Raw genomic sequence first — 18,711 nt, forward strand, 5'->3', positions numbered from 1 at the left:
CAGACCCTGGGTCCATTCCTTTTCCAAACTGTTCACCATCAGAAGAGGACTTTCTAAGCTGGTTGTCCAGAGATAGAGGATATTCACTGGTATATGTGTAACTAATTTCTGTTTCTCAAATGCAGAAGCCAGGCCACTCTTGCAGGGACCCCAGAGCAGTGGTTCTCAGGTTAAGGGATGGGAAACATATTTGGCAATGTCTGCAGGCAATTTTTATTGTTGTCACTTAGAGAAAGAAGGGTCCTACTAGTATCTACTGGGTTAAGATCAGAGTTGCTCCTAAACATCCTATACCATAGAGGACGGCCCCGCCACAGCAAAGAATGACGCAGCCCAAAATGTCAATAGTGTTGAGACTGAGAAACACTGTCCAGAAGGACATATTCTTTGTTCTTTTTCCTGTCGCAGTCTAAGCCAAGTACTATCTCTCATATGGGAGGGGAATAAGCCTTCTCATCTCCATTTTACCTTCCCCCTTCTCCAATTATTGACCAAGTTACTTGGACCATCAAGGATTGGGCTGCCCATGTGAGTAACCTGCTAGTATCTGAGGCCAACTGTGTCTAGTTACCCTATTTGAACAGTTGATTTGGCTTTTTCTTGAATTATAGTCATGATATCCTCTTATTTGCAGGTAAAACAAACAGAGATTCAAGAAGGAGAAGTAGATAGCTTTCCTGAAGTCTCTGGCTTAATCTCTGCTTATCACAGGAATCCCACATTTCTTGGTTCATCAGTTTCTGTTCAAGCCTTTTGTGGTTTCCATTTAGCTTTTGCCCTTGTTCACACAGCTCCTTTGAGTAGGGAGACTAGAGATCAAGAGGGTGAATGGCCGAATTTAGACACTACAATCAGACACAGAACTCCAAAGTGCTAGCATCACATTTAAGTCTGTCTTCCCAGAAAACCCATCACCTGTGAAGTGGGAACTGGGTGTCAGAGGAGATAGGCCAGAGACATTTCACTTGCAGTGGAAATTCCATATCATCCCAAACCCAATGGCAAGATGTCGCTCTCGACCCGCAAGAACGACCCGTAGGCGAGGTGAGTGGCAAACTTCTTTATTCACAATCTTCAGCCGGGGACCCCTGACCCGTCTAAGACCCCCAAGTATATCTCCACCAAGTGCGAACTATATCCAATCAGAGTATACCACGACTAACAAAACTACCAATCAGAAGGACTATCTATGTGCACGCATCGTGCTCGTGAGCACGTACGTGACTCCATAGGTTTTCTTTGTTCTACAGATCATGCGCCTTTCCCTTGACTCCTGGTATCTATCAAACGTCACCCGCGAATGCACTCACAGTCCTTGGGTTAATCTCTCACTCCTCCCACTCTTCAGGCCTCGCTTAGTACGTGACTCCCTGCTCCTGCTGCATGGCTCTCCACAGCAAGACACATTTTCAAGAGGAACAGATGGGTGCCTATGAGCTTACGGGCTTCAGACATTCAGAAAAAGAAGATGTTTTAGCCAAACCTCCTGAGGGAATCCATATGGTCCAGGCCAAGACAACTTACCCCATGAGGAGGCTAGATGAGGCCTGAAAATGCCTGTAGCTCTGCGGAGACGGGCTTATGGAAGGGCTGACATTCTCATTGGCTACCGGTCCATTTGGGCCAACTTATGGGTCATCTCTGAGAAAGAAGAAGAGGCAGCACTGAAAAAGCAACCCCCAGAATCCCATCCACTGTGACAAATGCCCTTTCAAGGAATAATCTACACATGGCCCAGCCTGGCTCCCGCTTAATGGAGAGATCATAGTTACAGGTCTACAAGTTCGGGGTGAAAGATTGACACATCCAAGGACAACTTTCTGTGGGCATTCGATTCCCACCAGCTGTTTGGTATTATTTTTCACAGCATGGCTTTCCATGCTGCAGGTCATTAAGCCTCCGAACTCCCAAACTCCTTAGCCTTGTGAAACTGCAGCCGATAATGTAATGCGATCACTCTCTGAAATGCAATGATCTCTGGGGTTTTAACATTTACAGGTTAAAAACAAGAGGAGCACATCACTCTGAGCACACAGATCAAAGAGGTGACAGTGCTGAAGGTCTAAGATGACAATACTCAAACTCTTGGTCCTAGGGACCTATTTACACAGTGACAATCTATTAAGTTCCCCAAAGAGTTTTTGTTTATATGAGTTGTGTCTATTGATATTCAAGCTGATGACATTTAAAAATATTCATTCATTTAAAATAACAATACTAAATCGATTACATGTCAACATAAATAATAATGTTTATTTTAAAGAACCATAGTTTTCAGGGAAAAAAAAACAATTTAGGGAGAAGAGTGGCATTGTTTAACTTTTTTTTTTTTGCAAATCCCTTCAATGTCTAGCTTAATAAAAGAGAGCTAGATTGTTATAATTTACTTTTTGGTTGAAGTAGATGAAGTAAATCCAGACTACATAGATATGTAGTTAGGAAAGAGAAGAATGTTTTAACAGTCTTTTCAGATAATTGTGGGTAGTCTTATTTGATACTACACCAAAGCTCAACAAGGAGTATTTCTTGAAGGTTAGTTTCAATGTAGAATCTGAAACAATATCAATATTTTTTTTGTAATCTGTCCAATTAAAATTCATCAATTATCTTGCACTTTGAAAAACTGATAATGCATGATGACTCATTTAGAAAATATAGATGCCCCAAGATATGCAGATCTTTCTCAAATATTTTCACATTTCATTTATATGATACTAAAAAAAAAAAAAAAAAACCAAACCCACATTTGTTAACACCACCAATCATTCAGAAGTATTTAAGTACTGGGAAGTTGTCAAGCTCACAGTTTTCCAAAATTCTAATTTTCACTTGAAAACCTGAATTTTAACATAGGCAACAAATACTATCATTTGTTTTTCCTGAAGTGACAGGCTCACGTCATCCCGTTGTCAAGGAAATGTCTCCCAATTACCAACTTTGAATAATTATAATTTGTCTGCCAGTTATTCTTCCATGTAATGGTGTTGCATGAAAAAAGGAGCTAGTTGAGCTCGCAACCCAAGCAATCACACAAGGGCTTTTCCTTGTCAGCCACCACAGTTTGCCAGGCAACAGCAGTGTTTTCCGTGTACTCCTCATTTCATCATACAAAGTTTTAAAAGATGTCCAGCCAAAGCTTGAGATTTCATGAAACTAACAATATTTACTGCTTTATCAAGGACATTCTTAAGAAAAATTAACTTTATTTATTTCCTTGCTGTTACTGTGTGTGTGTGTGTGTGTGTGTGTGTGTGTGTGTGTGTGTGTACATGTGTTTTAATGTGAGAGCATGGTAGTAAAGAAGACCATGCCAGCCTGTATACGTTGAATTGCGTAACTGCCTCTTTGACTCCTACAAGGCTCCAACATTATCATCCACCACAGCTTTTGTACCAGCAGGCCCACTGTCCACAGTGAAAAAGACAAATAGTGTCTCAATGTTATGAAAATAGTTCTGACCTCGCAAACCTCCTGCAAGTCTTGGGGACCTACCAGGGTCCATCGATCATGCTCAGAGGACCATGGATCCTAGGAAGTTTAACTGACCAGTGAAGGGCATTAGACAACTTCCCCCACGCTCAAGAGATCAGATGTTCTTCTGAGAAACCTCCTATCGGCCCCAGTATGGAGATGGTCTGGGGGGAAGGCTGACAGAGTAAACACAGAAAAACCACTGAGGAACCCACTGCATTCATCTGGATGAAAAATCATGAGGGTGTAAGTATGGCAGGGGATTTGGGGTGGAGGTGTTATGAATCCTACATCCAGATCTCAACTCCATCACCAGGCAGGTCATTAAAGCTATAAATTACAAATTAATCTTTAAAAAAAAAAAAGTAAAGGAGGAAAGTGTGGCGCTTGAATTCTTCTGCTGCCCTCTCTGTGTGTATTTGATGACTCCGGGTTTCCTCTGCAAAAGTCAATGAAACAATTAAGTCTCTGCCCATTTTTCCTCATCCTGATCTCAAACAGTGTTAAAAAGGCTTGCGCTACACTTTTCACACCCAGCCCTGTTAATAATTCATGCCTTTGCCTTCTTCAGTTCTTTTTTGTATTTGCTACTTAAATCCGGCAGATACGTGCACATTCTCCCTTGGTTTCTGAATGCCCAGTCCTTACAGACATTCAAACAGCTACTTCTTTAACATCAGTAATTCAGGGCTGGTGAAATCCTCCCCACCTTCCACCAAAACCCCCAACAAGGGACAAAGACTGGCCTTTCCTAATTTTCGTCAGCTCACCTTGAGACAAATTCTCAGTTTCACTTATATAGCTTAGCCCAGAGTCACTGTGGCTAAGCCAGAGGAGACTCTGTTGCCATTCAGGATGTGGACTGTGGACCAGCAGCATCAGCTTCACTGGGAAAAGGATTTCTCAACCTCAGTAGTATTGATATTGGGGGCCAGAAAATTCTTTATTATGGGAGCTGTCCCTTGCATTGTAGGATGTTTAGCAGCTTCCCTGGCCTACATCCACTAGATGGTAATAGGACCCTCAACTCCCAATTCTGACAACCAAACACATCTCTGACTTTGCCAAATGTCCACTGGGGACCAAATTACTCCACCTGAGAACCACCACCCAAGCCTCATTAGAAGTGTAAATACACTAGCCCCATCCCAGAGCTAATGAGTCAGAATCTGTATATTCCAAGATTCCAGGTGACTCATAGGCACATTAAAGTATGAGAAGCACTGGACTAGAGGGCTGGTTCCCAAACTGGACTGCACGTTGGAATCACCTAAGAATCTCTCAGAAAATTTTAGTGTCTGGGCCCTACCCTGGAGACCCTGACTGCACTGGTGTGGGTACAATCTGGTCACTGGGACTTCTAAGACTTCCCCAGGGGATTCTGGTGCAGCAAAGTTAAAAACCACCATTTCTTGAGTGGTTGAGCCCTAAATCCTTGCATTTTGAAAATGAGGAAACTGAGGCATAGAAGGGTCCAGGAACTTCCACATGGGATAATCAGTAAAGCCAAGGTTTGAACCGTAAACTTCCATTGCAGGGAGGGAGCCCTGGTGATGCTCTACTGGTTCTCTAGCTCCTCTGAATATTGTGGCCATTACTCCTCTACTTCTTTATTTACTTTCTCTCTTACTGATTATATGGCAAGGATCAATCGATCATGTGTGTCTGGCTCACCATGTGTCTCCCTGGGGCTGAGAACATCCTTGTGCACAACAGGGACGCAGTGCTGGAGTGAGAGAAGAGGTGAACAAAATGAGCAGACAACAGAAGAGAGCCAAATCTGCATCTGTTTGGTGCCAAAGGCTTCTTCTCTACTGAAAGAGTCAGAAAAAACTACAAGTGTTCTGTCTGTGGCTGAGTGCAGCTAGATGCCCCTTCTGCCTGCTCAGTGACCAGCCTTTCAGGCTCCATGTGTGCCAACTGAGGCCAGAGGGGGCGAAATCCAACAGCCACAGCATCAGCATCTCCAAGGAAGCCTTGATCACATGGAAACCGTGAACAATGGCGCTTTACCTCCAATCCTCCCTCTTTGTGTGTAGTTAAGGCCAACTGGGTCTCTTCTTAGAGAAAGACAATAAGGTCCAGAGTAGTAGTGACTTGCTCATAAGTACTGGGGAAGCTAGAACTCAGAGGAGCTTGTGATTCCAGCTGTCCCAGGACTTCTGCACAGAGGTGACTCTCTCTGGGTCCCCTGGGGTCAGGGAGACATTTGAGATGCCAGGCCCAGCTACTTTCTCCAGCCTCGTTTCTCACTTTTCTCCTCCCTCCCTATTCTTCCCAACCCAGCAGAGCTCTCCATCCACTCCAGCCGCCACACTGACCCCCTTTCACTTCTTTGAATGCACCACACGGTCACTCACCTCCACGCCTTTGCACAGGCCGTTCTACTGTCCTGTAAAATTCCCTCCACAGGTCATTCTTCTCCATTCTTCCGGTTTCGGCCCACAGGTTAACACCTCCAGAAGCCTTCCCAAACTACTCCTCACCAGGGAGATGCCTGTTTTTTGTTCCTTTACACACTCTGATTTCTACCATTGAACTCGCAACACGGTCTGATGGTAATTCCTTATTTGTCATCCCCACCAAGTGGTAATCTTGGGGAGGCCTGTGAACATGTTCATGGGCTTCCCCTCTTACTCCAAGACCTAGCATTATTCCTGGCACAGAGTATGTACCAAATAAACATTTATTCAAGGAATCAATAAGCCAAACACTGTCCGTGGCATCTCAGCCAAGACATGGGCCTGTATATTCCCTTTCAGGAGGGTCTAAGATAAAATCCTAATAAAGGGATGGATGGGAGGAGGGAAGAGTTTGGTGTCTGTTTGGATGCTTGGAAAGTCACATCATCTGTCAAGTGACCACAAAAGCATCAACGGTCAGTTTCCTGCCTCTCTGCAGGTCTCCTTCCTTATCAGCCTTCCTGGATACAACCTGAATGACAGGAGGAAATGGAGACTGCACAGCAGCCACCAACCTCTGGGCCATGTACAAGAAGCAGGTCATCCCAGGGCAGGGAGTCGGAGGCTGGATCAGCCACACTCACCACATGTGGCATTTAAAAGGAATGCCCCACCCAACACTGGCATTATAACTAGAGAGTAAAGTTTGGTAGGACATGTTAATGCAAATATTTGCATGGTTAAAATTTAGCGAACCAGGATGTGACTTTTCCTGAGCCAATTCGGGGATGCATGGCTGCATGCGTGGCTGTGAATTTCTGTTGGATGCTCAGTAGCCAGGGCAAGGCAAAGATCTGGGGGTCTCTGCCTCTCTCTCCCGATGGTCACCTGAGACAGTTCGAGTCTGAGAAACCTTTGGAAAAATAGCCACAGTCTTCTCAGACCTTCCCTGCGGGGAACTGTGCTAGAGATTCTGCAGGTAGCCTGACTTTGAGGAAAGGAAGGGAGTTGTAGGCAGAGAACTGTCTACCTCGGGTCTGGAGGCAAGGATACGTGGGACATGCTCAGGGGTGGTGAAACTGACCTAACACGTGGCTTGAAAGTAACGAGTCACAGCATTAGGCCATACTGAAGAGGACTGTAAGAAATGGTGATGATCGTGATAATAACAGTACACCAAACTCATACAGGGCCTTAGATTGAATGTAATCTTCTATGATTTGAGAAAATTCAAATGATGTCCTTAGTGCAGAGTCTGCCAGGGCAAATGCTCAGTCACTGTCAGCCACAATAACCTCACTTGATTCTCCCCAAGCCTCATGATGGACTGTTATTACCCTCATGTAACAAAAGGAAAACACAAAGGAAAAATAAAATGAGCCTGTGTAAATTAACACACTCACAGGGGGTGGCCAAGACGAAACCCTAGTCAATGTCTGAATCAGGATGCCCTAGAGCTTCTGAATCCAGACCCATGGTCCTTTTCAGGCTAGTGAACTAGAACTCTCTACCAAGAGTAAGGGAGCCAGAACAGATATGGGGCCCAGCAGAATGCGACTGTGCCAGAGGTGTGCTGTGGAGATTTCTCCAGCCCAGGGCTGGGGGCAGCCTGGAAGTGCAGAAAGTGGAGGTAGGGAGAAAGGACATCTCCTGCTCTGGGGAAGTGAAGGACCCAGACGAAGGGGGTAATAGCAAGACAAGAGAGGAACAGCTGGATTTGGGAATTATGGGAGGAAATCAGTGGGATGGGGTGGCAAGACGGAGAGAGCAAATACAGGCAGAAGGATTAATACAGCTACTGACATACAGGACAGTTCTACCCAGGGGATGGATGAAGATGGCTCTTAGAATCCCACAAAGCATACCCTTCAAGGGCCATGTCCTTCTTCCTCCTCTTCTTCCTCCAACTCCTCCTCCTATCTCTTTTTAGAGTAATTTACTGAGGTAAAATTCATAAAGCATAAAACTACCCATTTTTAAATCAACAATTCAGTGGTATTTAGTACCTTCACAATATTGTACAACTACCACCTCTAACTAGTTCCAAAATATCTCCATAGTGTCAAATTAAACCCCAGCCCCATTAAGTGCTCACTCCCCAGTCACAACTCCCTCTAGCCTTGGCGGACGCTAACCTGATCTTTGTCTCTGTGGATTTGTCTATTCTGGACATTTCATATAAGTGGAATCCTATAATCTGTGGTCTTTTGTGACTTTTTTCTTTCACGTAGTATAGTGTTTTTGAGGAGTATCCACCCTGTAGCACGATCTGTCCAATTCTCTCCCTCCCCAAAGCTCTTATCACCCCTCACAACATTCTTAGTCCCCACAACTGCCCAGCACTGGTAGAGCTCTACATTGAGGGCAGTGCTTATGACAAACAATTGCCCAAGTTCTTCCGGATGGAGGAAAAAATTGAAGGTAACACTTCCAATAGCTATCTCATTTCCAGATGTGGTCCCTGTGCCCTGATGGGGCAGATGGAAAGAGAGTGTTCCCGGGGGAGCAGATCTGAGGGTACGTGCTGCACTTTATTTCTTGATGCTCCCAGCATCATAGACAAAGGTAACACACTGGTACAGAGAGTGAGTAGCTAGATCTTATTGCCTCCTAATTTTGTCCTGATGCAGAACCGTCAAGACCTCACATTTCAAAGGCAATGGTTGTTTTGAACGCCAACCCTAAGTTCTTGCTCTTTGACTCAGTCTGTGAACCCTACAGGGGTTTAGATTTTTTTTTTTCAATTTTTGGGTTTAGATCTTTTTAAAGCCAGCACTGCACAAAGCAGAAGCGTGCGAGTAAATTCCCCTGATCAGAGCTCTGCACACTGCCAGGGATGGGCCTGAGAGGGGCTGATCTGACGATATCTGTGTGGGACCCAGCAGCTCATGGTCAAGTGCAGACTATAACTGCCAGGGGTGTTCTCTCTGCACTTCTACCAGGAGCAGAGTTGAGTGTGCTGAGAAGTCGAGCAAGCAGGAAAGGCAGGAACCTGAAAATCTGTGCTCTCCTCTCCACCCCGTCCGGGTTCAATCTTACCATCCCACCTTTGGGGGCCATTGCTACAAAGGTTTCCCCACCACAGTCCCAAGCTTTGCACACCACAGCACAACCAGAGTCATTGCCCCCAAAGGGGGACTGATAGCTTTACTGTCACCCTTAATATCCTCCAGTGGCTCTCAAACCTCTCCAACGAGGGTTAATCCTAGGTTTAGGCACCCATAGGCCCTCACAGTTCTCTAAACTTGAGAAAACAGTTTTCTTCTGTGAAGGGACCAAGGGTACATCTGAGGCTTTGTAGGCCCATCACACTCTGTACTTCAACCATGCAACTCAACCCTTGGTTAAGAAAAGCAGCTGCAGATGATATGCAAATGAGTGATTTGGCTGTGTTCCAATAAAACTTTACTGACAAACATGCCACTGGCCAGATTTAACCAAAGGGCTGCAGTTTCATCACTCTTGTTCTAACCTTCAAATCTATATGCTACATGATGTGCGATTATGCATTTCTGTGGGGAGCAGATCATAGCTTTCAGCAGACCCTGAACGGGTCAACGGCCGTCCAAACGCAAACGCTCTCAGATGGTCTCACCCCAGCCTCTGACTGTGCACTGGCCATGCTGTGAACATACCAGGCTCTCTCCTCATCTCTGTCTTCGCATATGTAGAGCCTGACCACCTGTTCCTGTCCAGCACATTTCTTTATTCAATAAGCACTTGAAGGCCCGCTATGTGCAAGCCACTGTACCATTTGTGTACTCATGATATCTACTGCCTAATGGGGGGAAATAGATACAAGAAAATGAAGGGGATAAAGAAACTACACACCTTGTAACTAACCACTGTACTCAGATGTGCTAAGGTCAGTGAGAGGAAAGGGGAGGGTGCCATGGTGGTCAGGGGACCAACCTTCCAGGTGGGTTCCCAGGAACTGAAACTTTCAGTGCTCAAACCAGAATTTCCTGATGAAACAGCCATGTCACCCTATGTGAGAGTATACTTGGAAGACTCTAACCACAGTGGGGCTCAGGGAGGTCTCCTGGAGGGTGCGGCACTTCAGTGAGACATCTCATTCTGTGACCACTGTTCCCTTCCTTCTAGCATCCTCCCAGCTCACCACAATGCTGTTCCATCCCTTTCCCGCTCTCTCTCCACCACCCCTCCCTACATTCCTTCTGTAGACATGCTCTCAGAAAATCCCACTCTTTCTTCCCCAAAAGACAGAATGACTTCCTTTTCACATCAATATTTTTGTTCTGCCATATTTAAATTGTTTTTTGAAGAGTTTCTTTCATTTGTGATGATTTGACTTGTCTTCTTACACAAAGTAATATAAGACAGAGGACAGTTAGACAGTATATGGAAGTGGGGGAGAGCAGAGAGAAAATAAAATAGACTCAGCTCCATCTCACTGGATCCCTAAGAAGCCCTCATGTATCCTCAGGTTCAACCCTCTTGTATCGGCTGAGATCAAGCACCTATTGTGACTCTTGCTGCAGTTAAATTCTTTACACAGAAATCGTCTTAGTTTTTGTAGTTGTAGCAGTAAAGATCTTTTTGAAATGCAGCTACCTGAGTAACATAAGAGTACTTCACCGAAGAAGTACCATCCCTATTTGTGGAAAGACAGTGGGTTCATGGTCGGGTGCAGAAAAGAGAGTCACAACAGATGTTTAGCAAGGAGTAATGACCACGCCTACTGGGAATGCTGTCACTTCCTGGTACTGCACCATTTGTGCTAGAATACTGACGCCAGAGGAGTTCTTCAATAATTGTATTTGCCTCACCCCAAACTGAGTAAAATAACCTGGCAAGGGGCTGTTTTATGTACTGATTGAAGCACAAGGAATTGACATTTTTGTAGCACAAAATACCATCAAGTATTGTCATTTCATATAGTCCAACCTATTTCTGCCCTGTGTTGCTAGGTTTTAAAACTATTTATTTCTGGTATACATTTTTCTTGAAAGAAAACTCACGTGCAGGCATTAAATGTCCGAGTTCCAATCTGGGCTCTAGTACTATGAAGCAGAGAGTGTGAGTCAGCTCTTCCCAGCCCCCGCAGTGAAACATGGATGGCAGCACCTACAGCACTGAGCTACCGAGTGCCTGACGGGAGGATGTGCAGGCAAAGTGCCCCTCCAGTGCATGGTACAGAAAGAGGTGTCTCTTCAAATAAGCTCACCTAATAACAGACTCAGGCTGAGAACCCTCAGTCACATGACTGCACACTTGGGATAACTGATCACAACTCTTACCGGCCCCTCACCCTGCTCAGGAATGTGGTAAATGGCCTACACTGACTTGCATTGAGAGGTAAGAGGGCCTGAGACCCAAAACATGAAGTTCCTTCCCCATCATCAAGGTAACTGGTGTCTTTGTTTGCAGGTGTGCCATGCTTTACCTTATGTGGGAATGTGTGCCTCACATTGTACAGACACTGTTGCCAGGCCTAAGATGTGGGTTTCCAGTCATAGAAGCCAGTGGATGTGAATTTACAGCCCAGGGAAGAGGATGGTTCTTCAACAGCAAGAGGAGTTAGCACACTTGGACCCTGTGAAGCCACATATCCGCGCTGATGAAAGAGATCTGAGGTGCAGGTACTCAGTGTTATTTTTTCAATGAAGTTTTCATTCACAGCAGAAAAGTCATTAAATATGCCTTCTGGGAGTCTCAGGACATGTGCAAAGACACGTGCAATGATATGTTCCACCAAGTTGTATTAAAAATAGATATTGAAAGTTAAAATACTCTCTACCAGCATCACCAGTTACTTCTAAATGGGTGAATCCTTCTCCCCTGACATAATAGATAGGTTTCTGCTGCCTCAGCCTTTTGGGAAAATAAGCACCCCAGAAGCCCCTGTGCAGATTTTATTGTGAATCAGGTGTAAAAATCAGATGGCTCTCTCCGTACTGCCTCCTGAAAACCTGCTGATTTATGGAAGCTGGGAGAGATTGCATTGCAAGGTTGAAATCAGTACTCTCCCTTTCTTCTGTTCCCCATAACACTTTGCAGAACTCAGAGGAAGGTCCTGGAGCTAAAAATGGGAAAATAAATAGCATGAGAGGGTGTTTGAGAAAAAACTAGCCATTTTCTCAACTGTGAAGATAATAGAAGAGTTGAGAATAAGAGAGGCAGAAAGTAAGAGAACAAATAATAGTAAAAGTTAAGTCTCAGCCCTACCCATCTTTTTTAAGTTATATGGTCATGGGCAAGTAAAGTAGGCATACTGGGACTGAGGCAAGGTTGCTAGATAATTGCTAATATCCGTAGCCTCTTTTTCCCTTAGCAAATGCCACTTAACTGTTTTCCCAGACTCTTGAAGCTAGGTGTAGACATACAACAATGAGCTACGTACAATATGGTAGAAAATTGTCCTTTAAGGAGAAGACCTTCCATTTCTCCTTTCTTGTGGCCCGGAATGTAATATAATAGTTAGAGCATGAGCAGCCATTTTGGACCATGAGGCAGCATGCTAAAAGTAGCAGAGCAGCAAGGCAGAAGGGACCCAACCATGTCCCTTAATGATTTCATGAAGCTGCCATACCAGCCTTAGATTGCCTAGTTCCACTTACTCGTTCACATGTGAAAATAGAGCTTGTATATTTAAACCACTGTAGGAGATTTTTCCATTATGTGAAACCAAATTTAATCATAATGACTCAAGTACCAACTCCATAAGTTTTCTGTGTAACTTACAAAGCCAAGGTGAGTGCAAAGTGCCTGGAAGGAATACAAGATTCTCTCTCTTGTGGAATAGGTGATGGGGATTAGGGAGTGCAGTTGTCATAATGAGCACTGGATGATGTATGGAAGTGTTGAGTCACTATATTATACACCTGAAACTAATATAACTGTATGAAACTAATACAACTGTAATATAACTGTATGTTAACTAACTTGAATTAAAATAAAAACTTTAAAAAAACAAAGTTTACCCATCTCTCTCCCACTTTCTCTCTCTTACCCTACTTCAAGGTGAAAGTGTTCATCAAAAGTTCGTTGGAGGTATAGGAGTAAAATGCAGAATTTTGTCATAGTCTGGCCAAAGACTCAAAGAACAAAGATTATTATTACACAAGGGAGGATTTGGATCATGTCAAGCTAAAGTCATTTTGACTAGTTTGAGTATTAAATTTTGACTTTTAAACTCTAAGAATAGCAAATAGTGTAGAATAGTATATAGAACTCCCCATATGACTTCTCCACTGATGTCTATAAACCAAGGCTAAAACAAAACTCTTGATTAATTTTTTAAGCCAACTTCTCTCTGAGTGATCTTGATTCCAGAAAATGACACCACCCTGTCATTCTTATTTCCTCTTCTTCCCTCCTGTTATCTGATTCATCAGCAAGTCCTGTTGACTTACATGCAAAACCCCTCCCAAATCCATTCACCACTCCCTCCATATTCCCTACTGCCTAATGCCAGACACCAGTGCTCCCCATCAGCTGCCACAGCTCCTTTGCTGGTGCTCCTGCTTCTGGTCTTGCTCTCCTAAAGAAGCCAGAATGATCTTTTAAAAAATGAGTACCTAATCATGTCATGGGTCTGATGCAAACCACTGAGGTTTTCCCAACACAATATGGTAAAAATTCACCCTGCCTACCACCTCAACATCGCCTTCTGTTTCTCTCCTCTTCAATCACGTGCCTTGATTTATGTTCTTGAAATGCACTAAGTTTACTCCTGCCTTGGGGCATTCAAATCTATACTTCCCCTTTACTGACAAGCTCTTCTTTCACATCTTTGCATAGTGTCATCCTTGACATTCAGATCTCAGCCAAAGGTCACCTCCTCAGGATGCCTTCCCTGAGCACCCTGAGGATCCCAGGCCCCCGGTGTCTATAACTTCACTGTGTTTTAGCTCATCAAAACACATGTGCATATCCAGTGTGTGGGGATTTATTTGTTTGTAGGAAACCCCCCCTAGACTGAAGCTCCATGGGATTACAGATCTTCTATGTTGTGGTCAAGACTATATTAGCTGTGTTTAGCAAATGGTGTAGGTGCTCAACAATTCTTAAATGAGTGAGTTGACAGGGCATGTCAATCAAAATATTAAAATCAGCTGGGCTGATTCAACTACTAAAGTAATATTATTAATATCAAATTCAAAGTGAATTCAAACACAATTGCTAATATAACTCCAGCAAGTATTCCAGACTTCAATGGATTCCTCACCTCCCCCACCACTCCACCCCTCATTTCATCACTCCAGTCAAAGTCTTGCCTTGGAGCAAATGGCCATTTCTTTAGCTAAACAAGCTAAGAAGGAACTAAATTGCTTATCAATAGTAGGTAGGGGTTTAGAGAGTAATAAACATATTCCTCTGTTTACACTCACACCTCTTCCTTCTCTTTCTATTGGCAAATGATAAGGGTTGTTAAGAGATTATTGAACTGTTTTAACTATCTACAGTTGATGGGCAAAGCTTTTCTCTAATTAAGCAAATCCTAGAGAAACAAGTCAGCTGAGGGAAGATTTTCATTTCTAATGTTAGGCAGCCAGAACTGAGATAAGCATTTCCCTACCTCTTATGGTCTCCAGGAAGACCCCGAGTACAGAGTACAGTCAACCATCACCACTGTAGGGTATACACTGCCCACACGCACACACCCAGTTATTGAGCTTTCTAGGCACGAAAAATGAAAGTAGATCAGAGACTCAGGATGCCTGGGTGGCTCAGTCACTAAAGTGTCCAACTCTTGATTTCAGATCAGGTCTTGATCTCAGGGTCATGGGGTCAGGCTTCTTGCTCAGGAGGAAGTCTACTGGTGATTCTCTCTCTCCCTATACCACTTCCACTCGTGCTCGCTCTTTCTCTTTAAAACAAATACATAACTCTTTTTTTTTTTTTTAGTAGATTACAGACTCAAAGCTTGATAAGATAGTATGATCAAAATGTGGTAATAATATTTCTGGAGAGGAGGCAAGATGGAGGAGGAGGAGTAGACTGAAATACTAGGTCCCAGGAGTTCAGCTAGGTAGTTATCAAACGATTCCAAACACCTACAAACTCAAGGAGAAGAGCAATTCTAGGAACACAAAATCGACCACTTTCTGGAAGGTAGGATGTGCACAGAAGTGAATCTGGGAAGATAGACTGTGGGGGGAGAAGTAGAGAATTTCCCTAATATGGCAAAGGGAACAAGCATCAAAATCCAGGAGACACAGAGAATTCCCTTCAAAATCTATAAAAATAGTCCATACCCTATCATCTAAAAGTAAAACTTACAAGTCTTAGTGACAAAGAGAAAATCCTGAAAGCAGATGAGGACACAAAGTCTGTAACATAGAATGGTAGAAATATTAGACTGGCAGCAGACTTATCCACTGAGACCTGGCAGACCAGAAAGAACTGGCATGATATATTCAGAGCACTAATAAGAAAAATATGCAGCCAAGAATACTATATCCACCTAGGCTATCACTGAAAATAGAAGGAGAGATAAAAAGCTTCCAGGACAAACAAAAATTAAAAGAATTTGCAAACACCAAACCAGCCCTATAGGAAATATCAAAAGGGGTCCCCTAAGCAAAGAGAGAATGTAAAAGTAGTAGAACAGAAAGGAACAGAGACAATATACAGTAACAGTCACCTTACAGGCAATACAATGGCACTAAATTCAAATTTTTTGATAGTTATCCTGAATGTAAGTTGTCTAAATGCCCTAATCAAAAGACACAGGGTATCAGAATAGATAAAAAACGAGACCTATCAATATTCTGTCTACAAAGAACTCATTTTAGACCCAAAGATATCTCTGGATTTAAATTGAGGGGATGAAAACAATGTACCATGCTAATGGACATCAGAAGAAAGCTGGGGTGGCAATCCTTATATCTGATAAATTAGATTTTAAGCCAAAGACTATAATAAGAGATAAGGAAGGACACTATATCATTCTTAAAAGGTTTGTCCAACAAGATCTAACAATTTTAAATATTTATAACCTGAAGATGGGGGCAGCCAATTATATAAACCAATTAATAACAAAATCAAAGAAACACATCAACAGTAATATAATAATAGTAGGGGACTTTAACACCCTCATCGCTGAAATGGACAGATCATCTAAGCAAAAGATCAACAAGGAAATAAAGGCTTTAAATGACACAAAGGACCAGATGGACATCACAGATATATTTAGAACATTCCATCCCAAAGCAGCAGAATACACACTCTTCTCTAGTGCTCATGGAACATTCTCCAAAATAGACCACATCCTGGGTCACAAGTCAGGTCTCAACCAGTACCAAAAGATTAGGATCATTCCCTGCATATCTTCAGACCACAATGCTCTGAAGCTAGAACTAAATGACAAGAGGAAAGTTGGAAAGAATGCAAATACATGGAGGCTAAAGAGCATCCTACTAAAGAATAAATAGGTCAACCAGGAAATTAAAGAATTGAGAAAATTCATGGAAACAAAGGAAAATGAAAACACAACTGTTCAAAATCTTTGGGATGCAGCAAATGCGGTTCTGAGAGGAAAGTATATAGTGATACAAGCCTTTCTCAAAGAAGAAGAAAGATCTCAAGTACACAACCTAACCCTACACCTAAAGGAGCTAGAGAAAGAACAACAAAGAAAGCCTAAACCCAGAAGGAGAAGGGAAATAATAAAGATCAGAGCAGAAATCAATAAAATAGAAACCAAAAGAACAGCAAAACAAATCAACAAAACTAGGAGCTGGTTCTTTGAAAGAATTAATAAGATTGATAAACCCCTGGCCAGACTTATCAAAAAGAAAAGAGAAAGGACCTAAATTAATAATATCATGAATGAAAGAGGAGTGATCACAACCAACACCAAAGAAATACAAACAATCATAAGAACATATTATGAGCAACTATATGCCAGCAAATTTGACAAGCTGGAAGAAATGGATGCATTCCTAGAGACACATAAGCTACCAAAACTGAATCAGGAAAAAATAGAAAACCTGAACAGACCCATAACCAGTAAGGAGATTGAAGCAGTCATCAAAAATCTCCCAACAAATAAGAACCCAGGGCCAGACAGCTTCCCAGGGGAATTCTACCAAACATTTAAAGAAGAGTTAATACCTATTCTCCTGAAATTGTTCCAAAAAAATAGAAATGGAAAGAAAACTTCCAAACTCATTTTATGAGGCCAGCATTACCTTGATCCCAAAACCAGACAAAGACCCCATCAAAAAGGGAATTACAGACCAACATCCTTGATGAACACAGATGTGAAAATTCTCATGAAAACACTAGCCGATAGGATCCAACAGTACATTAAAAGGATTATTTATGGGGTGCGTGGGTAGCTCAGTGGGTTAAAGCCTCTGCCTTCAGCAGGTCATGATCTCAGTGTCCTGGGATCAAGCCCCGCATTGGGCTCACTGCTCAGCAGGGAGCCTGCTCCCTCCTCTCTCTCTGCCTGCCTCTCTGCCTACTTGTGAGCTCCATCTGTCAAATGAATAAATGAAATCTTAAAAAAAAAAAAAGGATTATTCATCACAACCAAGTGGGATTCATTCCTGGGCTGCAAGGTTGGTACAACATCTGCAAATCAATCAATGTGATACAATACATTAATAAAAGAAAGAACAAGAACCATATGATACTCTCAATAGATGCTGAGAAAACATTAGACAAAGTACAACATCTTTTCTTGACCAAAACTCTTCACGCTGTAAGGATAGAGGGTATATACCTCAATATCATAAAAGCCATCTACAAAAAACCCACAGCAAATATCATTGTCAATGGGGAAAAACTGAGAGCTTTTCCCCTAAGGTCATGAACATGGCAGGGATGTCCACTATCACCACTGCTATTCAACATAGTACTACAAGTCCTAGCCTCAGCAATTGGACAACAAAAGGAAATAAAAGGCATCCAAATAGACATAGAAAAAGTCAAACTCTCACTCTTTGCAGATGATATGATACTTTATGTGGAAAAGACTCCACTCCAAAACTGCTAAAACTCTTACAGGAATTCAGTCAAGTGTCAGGATATAAAATCAATGCACGAAATCAGTTGCATTTCTATACACCAACAGCAAGGCAGGAGAAAGAGAAATTATGGAGTCAATCCCATTTACAATAGCACCCAAAACCATACGATACCTAGAAATAAACCTAACCAAAGAGGCAAAGAATCTATACTCAGAAAACTATAAAGTACTCATGAAGGAAACTGAGGAAGACACAAAGAAATGGAAACACGTTCCATGTTCATGGATTGAAAGAACAAATATGAAAATGTCTATGCTACCTAAACCAATCTACACATTTAATGCAGTCCATATCAAAATACCATCCATTTTTTTCAAAGAAATGGAACAAATAATCCTAAAATTTATATGGAACCAGAAAAGACCCCAAATAGCCAGAGGAATGTTGAATAAGAAAACCAAAGTTGGTGGCATCACAATTCCAGACTTCAAGCTCTATTACAAAGCTGTAATTATGAAGACAGTATGGTACTACCACAAAAACAGACACATAGGTCAATGAAAGAGAATAGAAAGACCAGACATAGACCCTCAACTCTATGGTCAACTAATCTTTGATAAAGCAGGAAAGAATGTCCAGTGGAAAAAAGACAGTTCTCTTCAACAAATGGTATTTGGAAAATTGGGCAGTCACATGAATAAGAATGAAACTGAACCATTTCCTTACACCACACATAAAAATAGACTCAAAATGGATGAAAGACCTCAATGTGAGACAGGAATCTATCAAAATCCTTGGGGAGAACACGGGCAACAACCTCTTCGACCTCAGCCACAGCAACTTCTTCCTACAAACATCACCAAAAGCAAGGGAAGCAAGGGCAAAAATGAACT

At 42.6% G+C, this 18,711-nt stretch overlaps 1 long non-coding RNA gene across 1 annotated transcript in view; it reads right to left on the reverse strand.

Moving 5' to 3' along the window:
- LOC116580078 overlaps positions 1 to 18,711 on the reverse strand; it is a 567,258-nt gene that overhangs the window by 359,707 nt on the left and 188,840 nt on the right. Inside the window, exon 2 of the long non-coding RNA XR_004281498.1 lies at positions 1,525 to 1,641. This is a non-coding gene — a long non-coding RNA (uncharacterized LOC116580078). The remainder of the gene's footprint in view (positions 1 to 1,524; positions 1,642 to 18,711) is intronic.

Source organism: Mustela erminea, chromosome 19, assembly GCF_009829155.1.
Source record: "Mustela erminea isolate mMusErm1 chromosome 19, mMusErm1.Pri, whole genome shotgun sequence".
Taxonomy (NCBI): domain Eukaryota; kingdom Metazoa; phylum Chordata; class Mammalia; order Carnivora; family Mustelidae; genus Mustela; species Mustela erminea.